The sequence below is a fragment of the Carlito syrichta genome, unplaced genomic scaffold, assembly GCF_000164805.1.
Source record: "Carlito syrichta isolate Samal-C Ts95f unplaced genomic scaffold, Tarsius_syrichta-2.0.1 Scaffold313864, whole genome shotgun sequence".
Lineage (NCBI taxonomy): Eukaryota > Metazoa > Chordata > Mammalia > Primates > Tarsiidae > Carlito > Carlito syrichta.
This window is the reverse complement of record NW_007257960.1, coordinates 302,484-320,202: the sequence shown is the minus strand read 5'-3', so window position 1 is coordinate 320,202 and position 17,719 is coordinate 302,484.

Here is a 17,719-nt window from a genome sequence, read left to right as displayed (position 1 = left end):
GGGGTTAGGTGGTATCTCGACGCATAAAACCTCAAACTATAAGAATCTTAGAAAATGCAGGAGACACTCTTATGGAAATTGGAACTGGTAACCAATTCCTGAAAAAAAACCCAACTGCCTTTCTATGAGGTAAGATAGACAAGTGAGATTTCATCAAACTGAAAAGCTTCTGCAAAACAAACAAAAACAATCAAGAGAGCAAGAAGACAGCCCACAGAATTGGAAAGAATATTTGCCAACTGTATATCTGACAAAGGCCTAACATCTAGGATCTACAAGGAACACAATTGTGCCAAAAAGAAAAACAAAAAAACAAAAAAATCACCATTCAAAAGTGGGCAAAAAACATGAATAGACACTTCTCAAGAGAATACATATGGGCAGCCAACTGATACGTGAAAAAGTGCTCAGCCTCACGAATCATCATGAAATGCAAATCAAAAGCCATATCGAGATACCATCTTTTTGTTTTTAGAAGTAATTTTATTTCTGAAAATAGTATAGTATTTGAATAGAACTATACAATATATAGATAACATAATTGATATATAATATTTAAAATATAATACATGCAAATAATAGATATGATAAAATAGATGTATTCACAACAAATCATTTCAAAAATTAGTTATTTTTATTTTCAGCATGTTGCCTAGATTTGGATGATAACTTACAGTATTTATATTACATATAAACCTCATACTGATAACAACCAGGGACACTAATCAAATAAACTCTTACAAGGATAAAAGAACACCTAATTATTTTCAAACCCTGAATTCTTTCTTGCCAGCTGTACTTTTACTGTGAATATTTTTTGGTGCATCCTTACAGGACTTAGGATAACCTTGCCTCCAAATAGTCTGCATTCTCAGTAGCTCTGTCTTGAGAGTCAGATTAATAGGCCAATCTTCTGGCCAGACTTACACAATTTATTCTATTCCCACTTCCTGAACATACATATACAAATGACAGGTTAGTCATTTCTTAAGTACCAATTATACTGTTTTGCTTTCTAACTTTGTCAAGTTAAAGATACACATTTTATTCTCAATTAAGGATTTTACACACAGTACCTTTAAAAGTGAGTGAATAGAAATGGAGAAGTAGGAATTTATCAGGAGAAAAACATGAAATAACCGCACTTCTGTCTTTCTAAACAACCCATTTATCTTTTCATGTGCCATTTAGAAACAGCTCTTTTAAATATACTCCCTCAGCCTGTGTTTTAAGAGGACACGTATTGTATTTTTTTTTTTCTTTTTTTCATTGAAAGCTTCTTAGCTTACTCTCTCTCTTCACCTCCCCTTAGAGTTTAGCTAGTAGATCATTTTGGAGCAAAAGTTTTGGTGAGTAAGGCTTATTGTAGCTTCTTTTGTTGGCAAAATATCTTCACTGCTGAAGGCATCTCAGTCTCTGCTAACTGTTGATTTTAATGGATTTTGTTAGCCATTCCCAGTCCATCTGTCTGCAATAAAACAAAGATCCCATCAACTCCTGTAGGAATTTCAGAGCTATGAAAACTCAGAGAATGCCAACTGGGAGATTATTTTACCTTCCTTTTTGGGATCAAAGATTAAAGTGATCTTCTGGGATTAATTTATGCTCATCAAGCTTTTGAATATCTACTTTTCTCACAACTTTTATAAAGGAAGAAAAAAACCCCACAATTTTCCCACTGAAATACCCCCTCCCATGACCCAAAGACACTAGATAACAATACTTTAAAAATTCTAATGATCATATGAAGATAAATATTGTAATAGGGTTCAATCTAGTCTTGAAAAGTTCTGAGATGACTTTCTTGCATCTCTTTTTCACTTGCTCTAAAGATGTATCTTCCATTTTTACCCTGCAATTATCTAACTGTTCTCCAATCAGAACATAGTTATTGTTTTCATTCTATATATCATTTCATCAGAAAACCAAACGAGAACAGAAGGATGTTAACTCTTGGGCTAAAGTCAAGTACTGTTTCTCATTTACTAACCAAGTTTATAATTCAGTGGTGTTTCTGCTATCAACTCCTGACAGCTAGGGAAGAATATTTCATTCTGAATTACCATGGAAACCTCCAAAAATCTTTAGACAGACTACCCCAAGGCAGAAACACTGGGACCCCGGATGTTTAGAAACAGGTATAAATAGATTTCAGTTGTTCTACAGAGACTGAGATTCTGAAAACAACTCCAGGGTCTCTCTGGCTCACTTCTTTTGTACTAAACTTCCTCTCCCAAATCAGTGAGAGCAAAACAGGCTCCCAGCCTCAGAGCTGCAAGTCTTTTTGCTTCTGGAACACTTGCAGATTTAAGCTTAAGGAAAACAAATGCCAAGATGCTGTAGTGACCATGATTTATTTCTTTATTCATTATCGTTAATATTTTTCTTCTCTATCATAAATGCCTAGAAACTGCCATATGAAATCTAAGGAATGTTATTACTCAAACAACAAAGGGAATAGAGCAAGTTAATGTATTTTTATCATTTTACAGGAGGCAAGCTAAAGTGAGTAAGTACCATGCATCATAAAAAGAACCATATTTTTTAAAAGCAAAATAGAGAGGTGCTAATAAAAATGAAGGCTTTTCTATTTCACTCAATCCCCTGCAGAGAAAGCAAAAGGAAGCAAAGAAGCTGAGGCTTTCTGCCTGTGAGCCAAAAGCTTCTGCCCAGATGTCTAGGTGTTGCCTTTCATTTTTCCCTTCTAGGGTCGGGGGGGAGCCATACCTATATGAGACAGCTGAGACCTTCCTAAAGGCTTGGAGGATTATATCAACCTATCAGAGGATGAGGGAAAGTGGTGCTTGGGGCTGAACATGTTCGTTGCCATAGGTCTGTTGCTCCTGCTGGGAGAGGCTGTCCCTAGCCTGGTAATCTCTCAGTTCATTTTTCCAAAGCAGCCCAGTGTCTGTGACTGTTACCATTAGAAACACTGAGGCAGTCCCGACAGGAATTACTTTTCTAGCTGCTGATGAGGGAAGGAATAATTAGGCATGAGTAGTTCACTGACAGTCGCTGCAGAAACGGCACTTGCTTCCTTCTGGAGAGAATTTCCAGTTGCACTAACATTAAGACACACAGGAGATGCACTGCCCTCCATATGGAATGAGGCAAAGCCATCAAACTCATTTGATTTAGGATTGTGAACCTGGATTCCTATGGAGACCTCAAAAGAACAAGGTCGAGACTTCTGGTTTGAAGTAATTCAGCGTGCCTTTTTCTACAGCTGCAGATTTCTCTCAGAATTGTCTTTAATGTTAGGACATCTATGGGATTGTGCTGGTAAAAGAAAAAGACACAGATGTTTCTTTTAATGCCCCGACTTCAGAGTTGATGGGTCAACTCCCCAAATTCTGCATATTTTAAAATATGATGTAGATATTCTTTTAAAAAATATATCTAGGATATGTCACTGAATATCTTCTTGGAGAATTGCCTGATTGAATAATGAAATAGACACATGTGTGTTGCTGCCGTTCTGAAACTCACCAGGGACATAAAGGAAAATGGACAGTTTAAAAACAGCAGGCCTATTGCCTTACTAGACTCTGGTGTGGCCATGCACTCTTGAGCTATGGCTGCCGCCATGTTTTCAGGCTTTGCCCCCACCCTTGCCTTGGGGAGGTGAATCTCCTCTTTCTCTTTCTCTGTATCTCTCATCTGTTTTCTAAATAAACAATATTTTCAATCTAATTCCTGTGCAATCTTTGCACTGGATCACACACCAGACAGTCACAACCCCAGCGGGCCTCACCTGATATTCTGGAGATCCCACTGGGAGTGTGACCTAACATATCCCCAACAGAATGTTCTGAACACAGTAGATATTAAATAAATAAATAAATAAATAAAGTCAAGGACAAGGAAATATGTCTGAGAAGAGGACATGCAGAACACCACCAAATCTGTGATGAAATCAAAGAGTGTTAATTTGAATTACTTTAAAAAGATTTTATTTTATCTTTTCTTAGGGGAGTATAATAGAACATGTTTTCAACAATAATTAATGATGGAATCAGATGTTATATGGGAATATGCATATATGTGTGTGTTAAGGGCCGGCATAGAGAAAATTTTAAAATACATTTTTTTTTTTCAAACAAAAGTTTCACTCTGTCACCCAGGCTGGAGTGTAGTGGCATAATCATGGCTCACTGCAGCCTTGAATTCCTGGGTCCAAGAAAGTCTCTTGCTTCGATCTCCCAAGTGGTTGAATCTACAGGTACACACCACCATGCCTGACTAATTCTTCTGGTTTTTTGTGGGGGGGGGGGGATTGCAGGAGGGGATCTCACTATATTACCCAGTCTGGTCTCAAACTCTTTGGCAAGTGATCTTACCTCTTTAGCTTCCCAAAGTGCTAGGATTACAGGTATGAGCCACTGTACACAGAAAAAAAAAAGGCATTAAAAACAGATATTTGAGTTAGTTTTCCTCACTGGAAGAGGTGACCATTTTGGAGAAAAAAAACAAAAGGTTATGTTTTGCACAGATGAGCTTGATTTCTGGCTTTGAAAAATGTCATTTCACATTTGGCCAGCAGGAGGCAAACTTCACATAGGGCTCAATTACATACTAGTTCTGTACCTTGGGCCCATAAATCAGTTTTGTTAGTAGTTTGAATTATGTTCTTAATCATGTAAGGATACTTTTGCTTGAAACTATTCTTTCTCATATTTCTGGCACTCTCTCTTATTTATGGGCATGCTGGAATCTGGCCAAAGCTTTTCCCCTAGGTAAAATGACAACATCTTAATTAGGAATGTTTGGTCTGTGGCTTGCTTTGCCAAAGAGCAGCCCCATTGTTCTAATGCACAGACATCCATCAGCTTCCTGTCCCCAGTGCCTGCAGCCTAGTGGTAGAAACACAGGGCTGGAAGACATTGGAATCATTTGTTGGATTCCAGCACTAGTCCAGTTGCATGGAAAATGGCAAATCGCAATATCTCTGAAGCTTGACTATGCCATCTCACCAGGGGCTATTCTAGTTCCTAGCAGGTTTGTTGTAAAAATTAAATAATGTTAAATCAAAGAAATCACTTTAAAAAAATAAAAACAGGATAAAGAAGCATAAGACAATATTACTTTTATTTGGGACAATATATTATAGTTCTCAGGTGAGAAAAACATGCTATATTTTGATTCCCTAGCAGTATGATAGAGAATTTGAATTTCTTGTGGGGTAGGGTGGGACTGTGGTCTGCTTGTCTCTGAAGCTGCAAGAAGGTATATTATGTCTCAAGAAATATTTTAAGTGCAAAAGAGAAGGTCACACAGCAAAACAAAACAAGCAAAGAAGCTAACTAGAAATCTGTACTCAGAGAAAACAATAAAATTCCTGTTTTTTAAAGAGATGTATAAAGGTGCAAAGCCTCTTCTTCCTTTTGGGCTTCTGAACACAGCAATTGTAGCTTATAATAAGAAAATGAGCGAAGTTGTAGGAAAAGTTTAATACATTATTTCAAACATCCAAGTATAAAGAAATAGATTATTGTTTCTCATTTTTCAAAATTAATCTTCTAATCTAAAAATGTCTTTGGACTGTAAAGAAAATTTAAAATGAGTGTGTGTGTTTTATGTTGTAGGTGTGAGATTGTTATGGATGTTTCTGCAAGGAGGAAGAGCTCACAATTCAGGGCATATGCGAGAAAGTTCTGATCTGTGTCTAACTGTGTCAGGAAATAAAGGAAAGGTTCAATTTTCTTAAGTACACACCAAACTACACCATTTATGGCAAAATATTTTGGTACTGTGAGGATTGGCAGTTGTCAAGCATTATTCCAAAGTATTTAAATAATCACATGTGTCATGTGTGTCAAAACCTTTAGAAGTGCAAAGCAAGTGTTCTGAAGAAAGACCTAGACAAGTATAAATACCTGTTCTGCTGTGACTACGTAAGAATGCTGAATTCTGAAAGTGCTCCCAGATCATCCTCTGCACCACAATAAAAAATGATGCGAAGATCAAAAACATTAAAATATGTTTTAGATTAAGAAGACCCATTTCCTATTAGTCGTATTGTCAAACCTGGTACCACTTACCAGGAAAGCAACAGCGAATGAAATAAAAGTACTACTTTGTTGAATCTAAGGCATTTAAAAGATAAAAAAGTAAAGAAAAGATGCCACATCTACCAGTCTTCACCAATTTCTGTTGCTTGTGTTTTTAAAGATAAAAATGACTGGTCACCGTTACATCTCTCTGAGAAATAAAAAATATATATATATTTTTTAATTGAGAGCTAAATGTTTGTTGTTTTCTTAACCCTTTTTATTCTGAAATAAGTTAAAACTCATAAGAAGTTGTACAAATAGTAGAGAGAGTTTCTGTGTGCACTTCACCCAGCTTCCTCTAATAGTAACATCTATATAAATGCATTGTCAAAACCAGGACACTGACATTGGTAGAATCGTATTCACTCAAAAACAGACATCCTTTGGATCTCACTAGTTTTTTGCATGTGCTTTTTTTCCTCCCACTTCTGTGAATGTTTGCATTATCTAAATCTCTGACTGGGTATCAATAATAAATATCACACAATACAGAAACAAATCACTGACCAGCACGAACATTAAAATGAGCAATGCTAAATCATGCACTTCATCTGTTTTCACTTACTCCACAAGGTCCCTGACTTTAGTCTACTTAATCATTCCCAACCACTCCTCTCTTCAAGTCTCCCTACCCCCAACACCCAACATCCAACACCAATATTCAGATAGCAAGCACCTATAACAAGGTTTGACATCTTTGAGTGTTTTATCTTTTATAAACTCAAGGGGGTCATTTCTATAAACTCTACAGGCCCTTTCTGACATTAATACTGACAAATTAAAGAAATGAACGATTTATAAATCTAAGGGCTATATATTTATCTAACTTGTCAAGGACATAGGGCTATTTCTACCTGGAGAACACCTGGGTTCAGCTTGCTAAGAAACAATGAATGCCATTGTTTAGAATAGAAAAAACAGCATAAAGGAGACTCTTCTGTTGCTGAATGGACACTAAGGCAGTACTTTGCAAATGACACTTGAGAATGATATACTTTAAGTGTGTCATATTTAACAGAGAGAGAGAGTGAGCAAGAGAAAGAGAGAGAGACAGAGAGAGAGAGAGAGAGAGAGAGAGAGAGAGAGAGAGAGAGAGAGATGGGGATATGGAGAGAGAGAAGGATCATGACCATTTGTAATTATTTAATACATCGTATGTGTCTTGTGGTTAAATTGTTAATCATCATTGCAGTTCATTATATTATCAGAGAATTTTTTTTTAAAGGTTTAGTAAAGGGATCACAGGCCACACAGAAGTCAGTGGGTAGGTAAAAGCACCATTATTGTACACAAATGGAGAAAAAAAGACCTAAACACTAAAATTGTGTGAGCTTGGCTGATAGTATTAAACTAAAAATGGCATCTCACAGATCGCCACAAATTTTCTGTAGTAAAGTCTTAAAACAAGGTTACTTTTCATAAGCTACCACTAATGATATAAAAGACAAAGATTAGGACTTCCATGAGGTAAATGGTGGCTAAATGCTTTTTAAACCCCTGGAACACTGGAGCACCTTTTGGGGAGACATACAATCCCCTTTAACTACTGCTTAAACATTAAATAGAAGAAAATGTAAAAAGAATGCAATAAATCATTCTACTTTCTTAACCCTACTTTGCCCAAGTTCAGACCTGTCTAGTTAATAGCATCTATTTTCACTTAATTATCTCTGCCATTAATGAATTCAATGCTACTGGACTGGCAGGTCTGGGTGAATAATTATTGCTGGGGGAGGGGCAACATAATGTCAGAGGACATGCAAGTTTAGGTTTATGAGTATGGGACACTTAAGTATGCTCTCACTTGTTTTGAGAGCATGCTCTGGCAAGGGCCTACAAGTGACACAAGAGAATAAGTAGCTTTGTAGAAAGATTTGGTGTATACATAGGAGTACTAAGAAGCATTCCTGATAAGGTGGCATGAAAACATCCATGCCAATCCCAGGCATTGAGGGCATCGCCTCACTGGGTATCTTAACGGTGAAAAGACATTTAGAGAGGACTGTTATCCAATCAAGCCATTGTGAAAACTTTGGTATCTATACAAATCAGGAGCTGAGGGTCTCCGTCATCTCATACCTGCTGTCACAGTAATTTGGCCTCCTAGTTTTATTGCACTACAGATAGAAGTGGAAAGTTACTGAATGCAAGAGGCCTTGCATTTCACGCTACAGAATTCACTTTTGAAGTGGAACATTTTCCAGATATTATCTAAAATCCAAAGATCAGCTACAGGCTATCAGGATGTCTGGGTAGGCAGCCATGATAACCTTTAGGTTTGCGCTTGTCAAAATTATCACTTCCCTTACGAATGATGAGTAACAATATCCAACATGTGACACACACGCACAAAAAATCAGATACCAAAAATTTTTAAAAACCACAAATCTTTATTTGCCAGAGTTTGTAGTCAGGGTTTTGTCTGGCAAGAAAACATACAATTGCCATTCGGAGTTCATAGTACAGTAATATATGACTGCCCTGGGAACACGTAGGCAGGTTGCTTGACTTCAGAGTGAGAGAAGGGAGTGTGGGAGCGTCCCAAGAATCTGACACGCTGACATCCGTTGCACGCGGCATGTAGAATAAAACCTCTCTCAACACTTGTTCATAATTATCTCTTTTCTCTGACTCCCTAGCAGTACTTGTCCGTGTATTTCGTGGCGCATCTGCATTGTGTCATCTTTTCATCTATATTGTCCCATCACTCTTGTAACAAGGGGAGCCCTCTGAAGGCAGAGAATGGTTTTCCGAGGCCTCTCTAGTTGTGAGTACAAATGAGGTTACATTAATAACACATGTCACAGGTTCCTGCCCCACCTGTGTAATAACAGCGCTCTTGGTGCATAACTCAAATTCACAAATAGAACTTTCTGAGTATTCTCAGATATTTTTAAAGGCTCACACATCATTCTCCCTTATAATTCCCTGCATCCCCACCCTCTGTCTTTGCAGTGTGCCACCTACCGCACCTGCTCTGTGCAGCTTCACACCAACATGGCTAGCACCTGCCTACTAACAACACCAGCACCACGGGTGCTATCTCTCAGCATTCTCCCAAACCTTGTGAATCTGCTGTCGGGTCTCACTTTGTTCCTTGAGCAGTGATGCTGCTCCCTGACTGTGGCCCTGTGCTGTCCAGTCTCACATGAAGTAATTCCACTTCGACCGCATCCACTATCTTTACAAGTGTGCACGATCAGTCCTACTTCCTTCTTGTGTTTCCTATCCCCCACATCTCAATCGCTGTTGTGTGTAGCAGCTTTTCTCCTTCCTGTAAATCAGTTCTTGCAAACTGACACCTGAGGGCCACTCCATGCACTGTTTTACTAGGTATAATCCTTAGGCTCAGCCCAGATACCTGCTACATTATCATACTATTTGTCCCCTGCATGATGGCCTTTATATAGTCAATTCTCAATTGATTAAAATATTCACAGACTAATTCATAACAACATCCAATATGACACAGCACCACCTAATATAATGCAGTTGAGGGGAAAGTAAAAAGCTTTTTTCCTGTACTTGGAAATCAAAGCAAATATATGTGAATAAATGGCATGAAGGAAAAAAAATGCAATCCACTGTGCCGCAAGACTAACAATATGGCAATAATATGTGTCTGCCAAACTGCCATCTCCACGAATTAATCTTTCATTTCATCTCTGGATTTACTATCACACTTCGGCTGGGAGTACAGTTATGAGTGAATTGAGAGTCTTTTATACTCGTTCCTCATGCTACAATATAATAAACATTTTTATCACCAGAGTTTTCACGATGCATATGTTATTAGAAATCACAGAATTCGTTTCAGAGTTGACTATATGGAATAAAAAAGAGGTAATGTTCTTTAAAGTATAGGGTAAGTGACAGAAGTTTACATAAAATTCATATAAATATAATAAATGCCATCAAATACACACAGACACACACACACGCATGCACACACACACTCACAGTCATGTGTCAGTCTCTGGTGCTTTACAAATGAAAATAGTTCCGTTGCTTCCTTTAGAGTTTATCTTAAAGTTTCTCTTAAATAATCTATGTGTCCTTCATTAAAAGTGTCCATTAACTGTCGTTACTGGTTCATATGAGGAGCAGAATACTGGTCTCCATTAACGGAGCAACTTGATATTGTGCGTGAATGTGTTGCTACAATGTAATGGTATAAGGATAAGGATAATGCTTCATGTAAAGTAATGTACAAAAATTCTCTCACAATATCCTCCCAAGTAGGATTAATGTTACTGGAGAATGACAGATTAAATAACTATATAATTTTTTCTCATGGTGATCATAAAAGTAAAAGAGAATACCAAAAGCACTTATTCTAATTTTTTCATGAGTCCATGGTCATCACAAGTTGAAGTGGCCAAGCCCAAACTCAAGTGATAGGGAAAGATACTCTCCCCATAATGATGCCTTGAAAAACGTATGAAAAGGAAAAATGAAGATTTAGACCAACGTATCTATCAGTCTACCACTTCATAACCTCATATCATATTTATATTGCTAGTCTGCTTTTTTGATGAAGAAATGTAATTTGAAAAACTCATTGTTTTATCCAAGGTCATACTTAATAGTAAATAAAGATGTATCCACTGTAATAATTCCCTGGGTATAAGAAAAGGTCCACTAGCAGGATCTATTGAACTTCTTGAAAGGCTGAAAACACACCAATCTAGTCTTATTTTTTTTTCAGGCTTTCCAGGAGTGTGATTACTACTGTATAAACCTTTAAATCTGAATAGCATTAAGAGGGTGCATATTGTAAGACACCAAGTGGGTTACTAAAGGTTACTAAAAGCTGGACTTTCAAAACAGTGTGCATATGGTTCAGGTTTACCAAAGGTTTTACATTTAGTTATCATAAGAACTCTGAGAGTCATACCACATAAACAGTCTTGAGAAGTTCCTAACACTCATTGCAAACAAAGAGAAAGTAAGAATATCCAAATTGGAGGCCAGGATGCTTTGATATCAATATTGTTTTGAGCTGAGAATGGTTTGGAATTGCTGCTTTCGTTGCTTGTTAATTATACATAACTGTTGATTTATCTTAATCATTATTAATTTGCTGTGTTCTTACTGATGAAGGTTACACTGTCAACATTTTTGCAGCAATGGCATTTTAGACTTTTATTTTTTAAATAAGGACTCTATTTTGAGGCACATTGATGTTGTGTTTCAAATAATAGTCACGTATAATTCTGTTTCTATTGTGTAAGCGTACATAGTTCCTTCTCTGTCTCTCACATACACCAGAAAATAAGATGCAAAATGGCAATTACCATGACTGAGCGACTTTTCTGTTTGAAAGTAAAAGTGGATTGATTAGAATAGGGTGGCACAGAGTTGTGTGTGAAGCCCAGTGGGATGTTCTTTGAGAGCTATTATTCTAGATCAATGTACACACTGTGATTAGGTCAGATCAGGGAAGGTTGTAAATGAAGCCCTATATCTGAAACTGCTTTTAATGCTTCTAACAAGGTGGGCTGAATTTTGCTTCTCTACTCTCATTTACCATAGGCAGCATTCCTGACTGCATAATTAATGTTCTGCTAACCTGACAATGTGTGACACTGAAAGCTTTATTTATGCAATTCCTAAATTATTAGTAAAAGGCTGATAATTTGGTTAGTTGTTCAGATGATTTTAATCACACAGATGCTTCTTAACATAGATGTGGTTGAAATTTTTGCTTTTGATCCAGGTGTTCTGGTGTTAATTAGTTGAACTAGTTGGGTTCGGTGGCTCAGCCTGTAATCCCGCGCCTTTGGGAGGCTGAGGTGAGTGGATTGCCTGAGCCCGCGGGTTCGAGACCCGTCTGGGCAACTTGGTGAGACCTCATCTCTACAATAAATCAAAATTTAGCCGGGCGTGGTAGCGCACACCTGTAGTTCCAGCTACTTGGAAGTCTGAGGTGGAAGGATTGCTGGAGCCCAGCAGGTCGAGGCTGCAGTGGCCGGGAGCGGCCACTGTAGTCCAGTCTGGGTGACAGAGTGAGACTCCAACTCAAAAAAAAAAAAATTAGTTGCACTATTTTTTTTTTTTTTTTATGAATGTGACTTTCACAATACTATTCTATGTATAATAAAGAAACCATTCATTTTCTCTTTTTCCTTTCTCTCTTCAGAGTTAGAAAAGCCCACAAAGATTTAAAAGGATGCATTGAGATTTATAAAGTTTCTTGATGAAGGCAAAATAATGATGCTAGTAGCATATAATAGCTTGGATATACATTTACATTTGCTTTCTATCACTGGAAACTATATACTATACTTTGAACTTACTTGGTGTAAAGTTTCTATATTTAAGTCAAGTCTTTTAAAACTTCTGTGGACTCTTAAGACAAAATACTTAATTTGTTACGTTGAAGTCGCCAAACATTCAATTGTGAATTAGAATAGTGAATAAGGTGGTGGTAAAACAAAGCCTAGGCTTTGGAGTCAGAAAGAAATGCTTCAAATATTATTCTAAAAATATGCAGTGTGGGTAAGACCCTTAGCTTTCATAAAATCTAGCTTTCTTACAGGTGACATGAGAAGGAATATCTATCTTGCAGTATGTTCATGAAGATTAATAGTGGCCTATGAACACTGATTTTTATTGAATTTTCTCAAAAGACAATAGTTTTAAATTGATTGCTTTTACTCCCCTAATTTGACCGCGTAAGTGACTAAATGTTACTTAGAAAGTCACCACATTAGTTTCATGAAAAAGAGAATGAATGAATTCTTGTATTGAAATGGCTACTCCTTCATGTTTGCCTCTTTGATAGCTTTCCAATCTCAGTCTTGTGGTACTCAGTCCAGAAAATGTTATGACGGTGACACTAAAGAAAAAGAAAATAATCATGGGAGAAGGGAATGAAACAGGGTATGTAAGCAATTAGGATCATGATTGGAAGGAAAAAAATTGAGATTTTATATGTAGTAGGATGAAGACCCTATCTAACACTCTCTCATGTGTTTTCATTCCCAGAAAAGCATAGGCTAATTCTCAGCCTTTTGGTGGATGGGGTCTATCAATACCAATGGCCAAATTCCTCTCACAATGTGCTAAATTAATAGTAAAGACTAGTTTAAGGGTAGAACACTTTGGTTCACACCTGAAATTAGGAACTTTGGGAGACAAGGTGGGAGGATTGCTCAGGAGTTTGAAACCAGCCTGGACAACATAGCAAGACCTCATCTATAAAAAAAAAAAAAATTAGATGGACATTTTGGGGCTGAGGAGGGAAGATCTCTTGAGCCCAGGAGATTGAGACTGTGGTGTCATGCTACTGCTCTCCAGCCATGAGAACCCAACACACACACACACACACACACACACACACACAAAAGAAAAATGACTGGAGAGAATTTAAATAAGCAAACAAACACTATCATACAAATTTGTTTTATGTGAAAAATATGAATTGATGTCAATTTTCAATGACTTTAGGTATTTCAAAGTAGAAAAATATGGCATAAGTTATAATGGACAAATTAAGGTGGTTGTGTCAGTGTTTTTGAATGTTGATTCCTGCAATTTCACAAAAGCTAAAACTAAAAGTAAAAATAATTCTACTTTAAAAAATGATACGAAGATACTGGAGTCATGGATACTAGGTCATTATAAGTGATAAAATGGGCATGACTCAACTGATGGGTTTCTAGCTTATTACTAAAGAACTAATGAAGCCAATTGGTTATAGACATAGTCTTTATGTTCCTAATACTTTTATAATCACACACCCTCTCAAATACACATCTACACAAATGCATATATGGATACATATGCATAAATATTTTCAAAATAGAAATGCATATATTTATAATATGTGCCTGTTTTTCTTTCATGATTCACTTCTTCAGCTGATTTTTCTAGTAGTTGTGACTTGTTTTATATTACTCTTTTTTCCCTACAGTGTGATTCTTGTTTTCAATTATCTATTGAGATGAAACCAGACTTCAAAACTCAACATTTTAAGATTTAAACAACAATCATTTTATTTCTTCACAATTCTCCAGTCTGAGTTAGGCTTCTGCTGATCTTACAACAGGTCACTGATGTGGATATGTTTGTCAAATCACCATGGGGTTGGCCTCAGCGTCTTTCTTTCCAAATAGTCTCAGGAATTTTTCCTCTATATGGCCTCTAAGATAGCAAGACTTCTAACATAAAGGCTCAGACTTCACAAAAACACAGAAGAAGGAAGCTGTGATGTTGTCTTAAGGCTTAATCTAGAAAGTGGTCAGTATCAGTTATAGCACATTCTGTTGGTTAAAGCAAGTTAAAGGACCAGCTCAGATTCAGGGGAGGAGAAGAGCTGGTCTTCCACCAGAGTATGGCTATTGAAAGTCATAGATACTGGGAGGCATGATTTGTTTGGCTCCACCAATATTCCCTCCATTCCCTAATAGTTCATACTTTTCCCACATGTGAAATTCATTCACCCCTTCTCAGTATACACAGATATCTCATCCCATGAATTCATCAAGTTCAGTCTTAAGTTCAAGACAGCATCATAAAAATTAAGCCTAGGTGAGAATCAGGCTTCTTAGATACAACTCTTTCTCTGCCATAAGAGTTTTAACTTAAGAGACATATTACCTATCCTATACCCACTCAGTATACAATGGTGAAACAAAGACACAATATGTGTAAGAAACTCACCATGAACATGTGCATGGAAATGGAAGAGGTGGGAAACGGGAAGCCTACCCTTAGTAGTTCACAATAATCTTGAAATCTAGCCAAGCACATATCACCATCCCCATCTCCTACTCTGGGGTGGAAAATGTAAGGTGGTTGGAAAGCATTTCTGTTCCACTTTGCCTAGAAGTGATTCTCCTTGTGTTTGCCTTTTAATCTGAGCCCTTGACCCTTGACTCTGAGTTACCCTTGCTTTTAAGAAAAGGTAAATGTTTACATTTGAGTAGTTTTCTCAATCTGCTTCCTAACATTAAAAGCTGGGCAAAGCTGGGCTCGGTGGCTCAGCCTGTAATCCCGCGCCTTTGGGAGGCTGAGGTGAGTGGATTGCCTGAGCCCGTGGGTTCACGACCTGCCTGGGCAGCGAGACCTCATTTCTACAGTAAATCAAAAAATTAGCCGGGCATGGTAGCGCATGCCTGTAATTCCAGCTACTTGGAAGGCTGAGGTGGAAGGATCGCCGGAGCCCAGCAGGTCGAGGCTGCGGTGGCTGGAAGCGGCCACTGCACTCCAGTCTGGGCGACAGAGTGAGAAAAAAAAAAAAAAAAAAGCTGGGCAACCTGGAGGCTCATTTGCATCTTGTACTGTCACTTTTTCTTTTAGATCAAACTGTTATAATTTCTTTTAATACTTCTAAGACCTTTAGGATTTGATTTACAATCTAATCTATCATATAAAATCCATGCACACAAACCTCTCCAAGATAGGTTCAGCTCCTCTTCAGCCTGGAATCGTTAAGCCATGAATAGCATACTTAACATTTCTAGAACTTCTCTCATTATTATTATTATTAGTAGTAGTAGTAGTAGTAGTAGCAGTAGTAGTGGTAGTAGTAGCAGCAGTATAGATATGTGGGGTACAAGTCAGGATTAACTAACACAAACAGACTTTGTGTAGGTGAAGTTTGGACCTCCAACTGGCCCTCACTTCCCCTGGTTTAATGCCAAGTACTCTTTTTGATGCTATGCATGCCCTCCCTCTTTCCCTCCCTTGGCCATGCTATCTACTGCAGATACCTCCCTTGTGCTAATATGATTAATGTTCAGACCCTGCAAATAAGTGAGAACATTTGGTATGAAGTCTCCCTTTTTCTAGGGAGAGTGCCTATAAGACCTTTTGTTCGAATCATTAGAAGCCCCATTTTCTGGTTGAGAGGGTCTGAAAAGTTTTTTTGAAGTCTTTACAAAGGGTCTTAAAGCCACACCTTTGTCTTGATTTTATTCATGTCACATTTAATTTTTTGTCCTGGATTTGATTTTTGCCCTGAGGCCATCTTTATTTTGAGAATATTTTGCTAGATGTGGATGCTGAGAATGAGAAAATTATATTTTCCAACCTAGCAATATCTTCAGACTGAAGATATTTCCAGTAGATTCTGATTGAAAATAAAATAGTAGGTTCTTTAGCGCATCGCTGTCTTGTAACTTCTCAGACACATCACAAAGGAGTACAGTATTCTGCCTGAAAATCCTCTTTTCACAATTCAGAAATGTTTTATAAATATTTTTAATATGTTAACATAGGTAACAGTTTCTTTAGTTAACTTGTCAGTAAATAACAAGCTTTCTTTTTTCAACCTCCAGTGATTTTTTTTTTGTTTTTTCCACCTCCAGTAATAGTCTTTTGCATTTTAAAAAAAAAACTTATTTTTTAATTGACAAATACTCATTGTGCATATTTATGACATACAATGTGAGATTTTGATCTGTGTATACATAATAGAAATATTAAATCAAACTAACATATTCATTATTTCATTAATATATTTTTGTGGAAAAAAGTTAAATTCTTTAGTCATCTTTTTATTGACTGTCTCTACATATTTTAGGATGTGTTTTGTCAAACCTTTATTGGTAGGTGTCAATTTTTTATTTCAATTATTTATTGTTACACATCAAACTACCCTAAAATTAGTAGTTTAATAACATCCTTCTATTTACTCACAATTCTTTATTCTGGACTGGGCCCAGTTGGAAAATTTCTTTTGATGTTCTTATCAGTGACTTTTGTGTTATTACATTCGGCAGTCAGGTTTTCTATAGCCTGGGTTCAGCGGAAAACCTTAGGATAAAAAGCTTTTTCTCTCCTCTTTATTTGTCCCTCTCTCTCTTTTTCTCTCTTTGTCTCTGTCTCTCTCTCTCTCTCTCTCTCTCTCTCATCTCTCATTTCAAGTGTCAGGTCCCTTTTCAAGTGTCCTCCCCATATGAGCTCTCCATTTGATTTCTCTAGAAAGGTAGACAGATTTCCTACATAAAAACTCACTAACTCAGGATAAAAGTTCTTTTAGCTTAACTCTGAAACTGGTAGGACATAACTTCTGCAATATTCCATGCTTCAAATAATTCCCAGAACCAGTCCATACTCAAGAGAAATGTGAATCAAAGGAGGCAAGCATGATGAAGGGCCACTCATAGTTTCTAAGTATCCTCTCAGGGAACTTGACTTGTTTGGACCACCCATAGTCCAATCAGAGAAAAGTCATGTGCAATGCCTCCCTAATTATTACAACACAGCCATTGGAGTCTAATTTACATGATAGCAAGAGCAGCTCTTGGGGAATATTAGCCAAGGGCAAAAAAGATTAATTATCCCTTTAACATTTAGCTAGCTGAGAAAAACAACTGTTTAGCTATCCCTCTTGGATCAATATTGGTCGTGTGTGTGTGCGCGCACGTACGAGTTGGTGGGGATGGGGGTGAGCAATATTGATCAGAGTTTGTAGAGGCAGAGTAGAAATAAATAGAAAAATAAAGAGCCCAAGAGGCCCAGAGTCAAAAGAACCTGAACACTTGGTCCTTGAATGACTCTTATCTATACAAATACTCTATTTTTTTAAAACACGAATTCACTTGTGCAACTTTCTTGTAAATGATATTGTATTCAAATTTAAGGATGATGGGATGGAAAGCACAGAAATAATTTGACTATGTCAGCTGTTTTACTATCTAAATGATCTGGCTTAT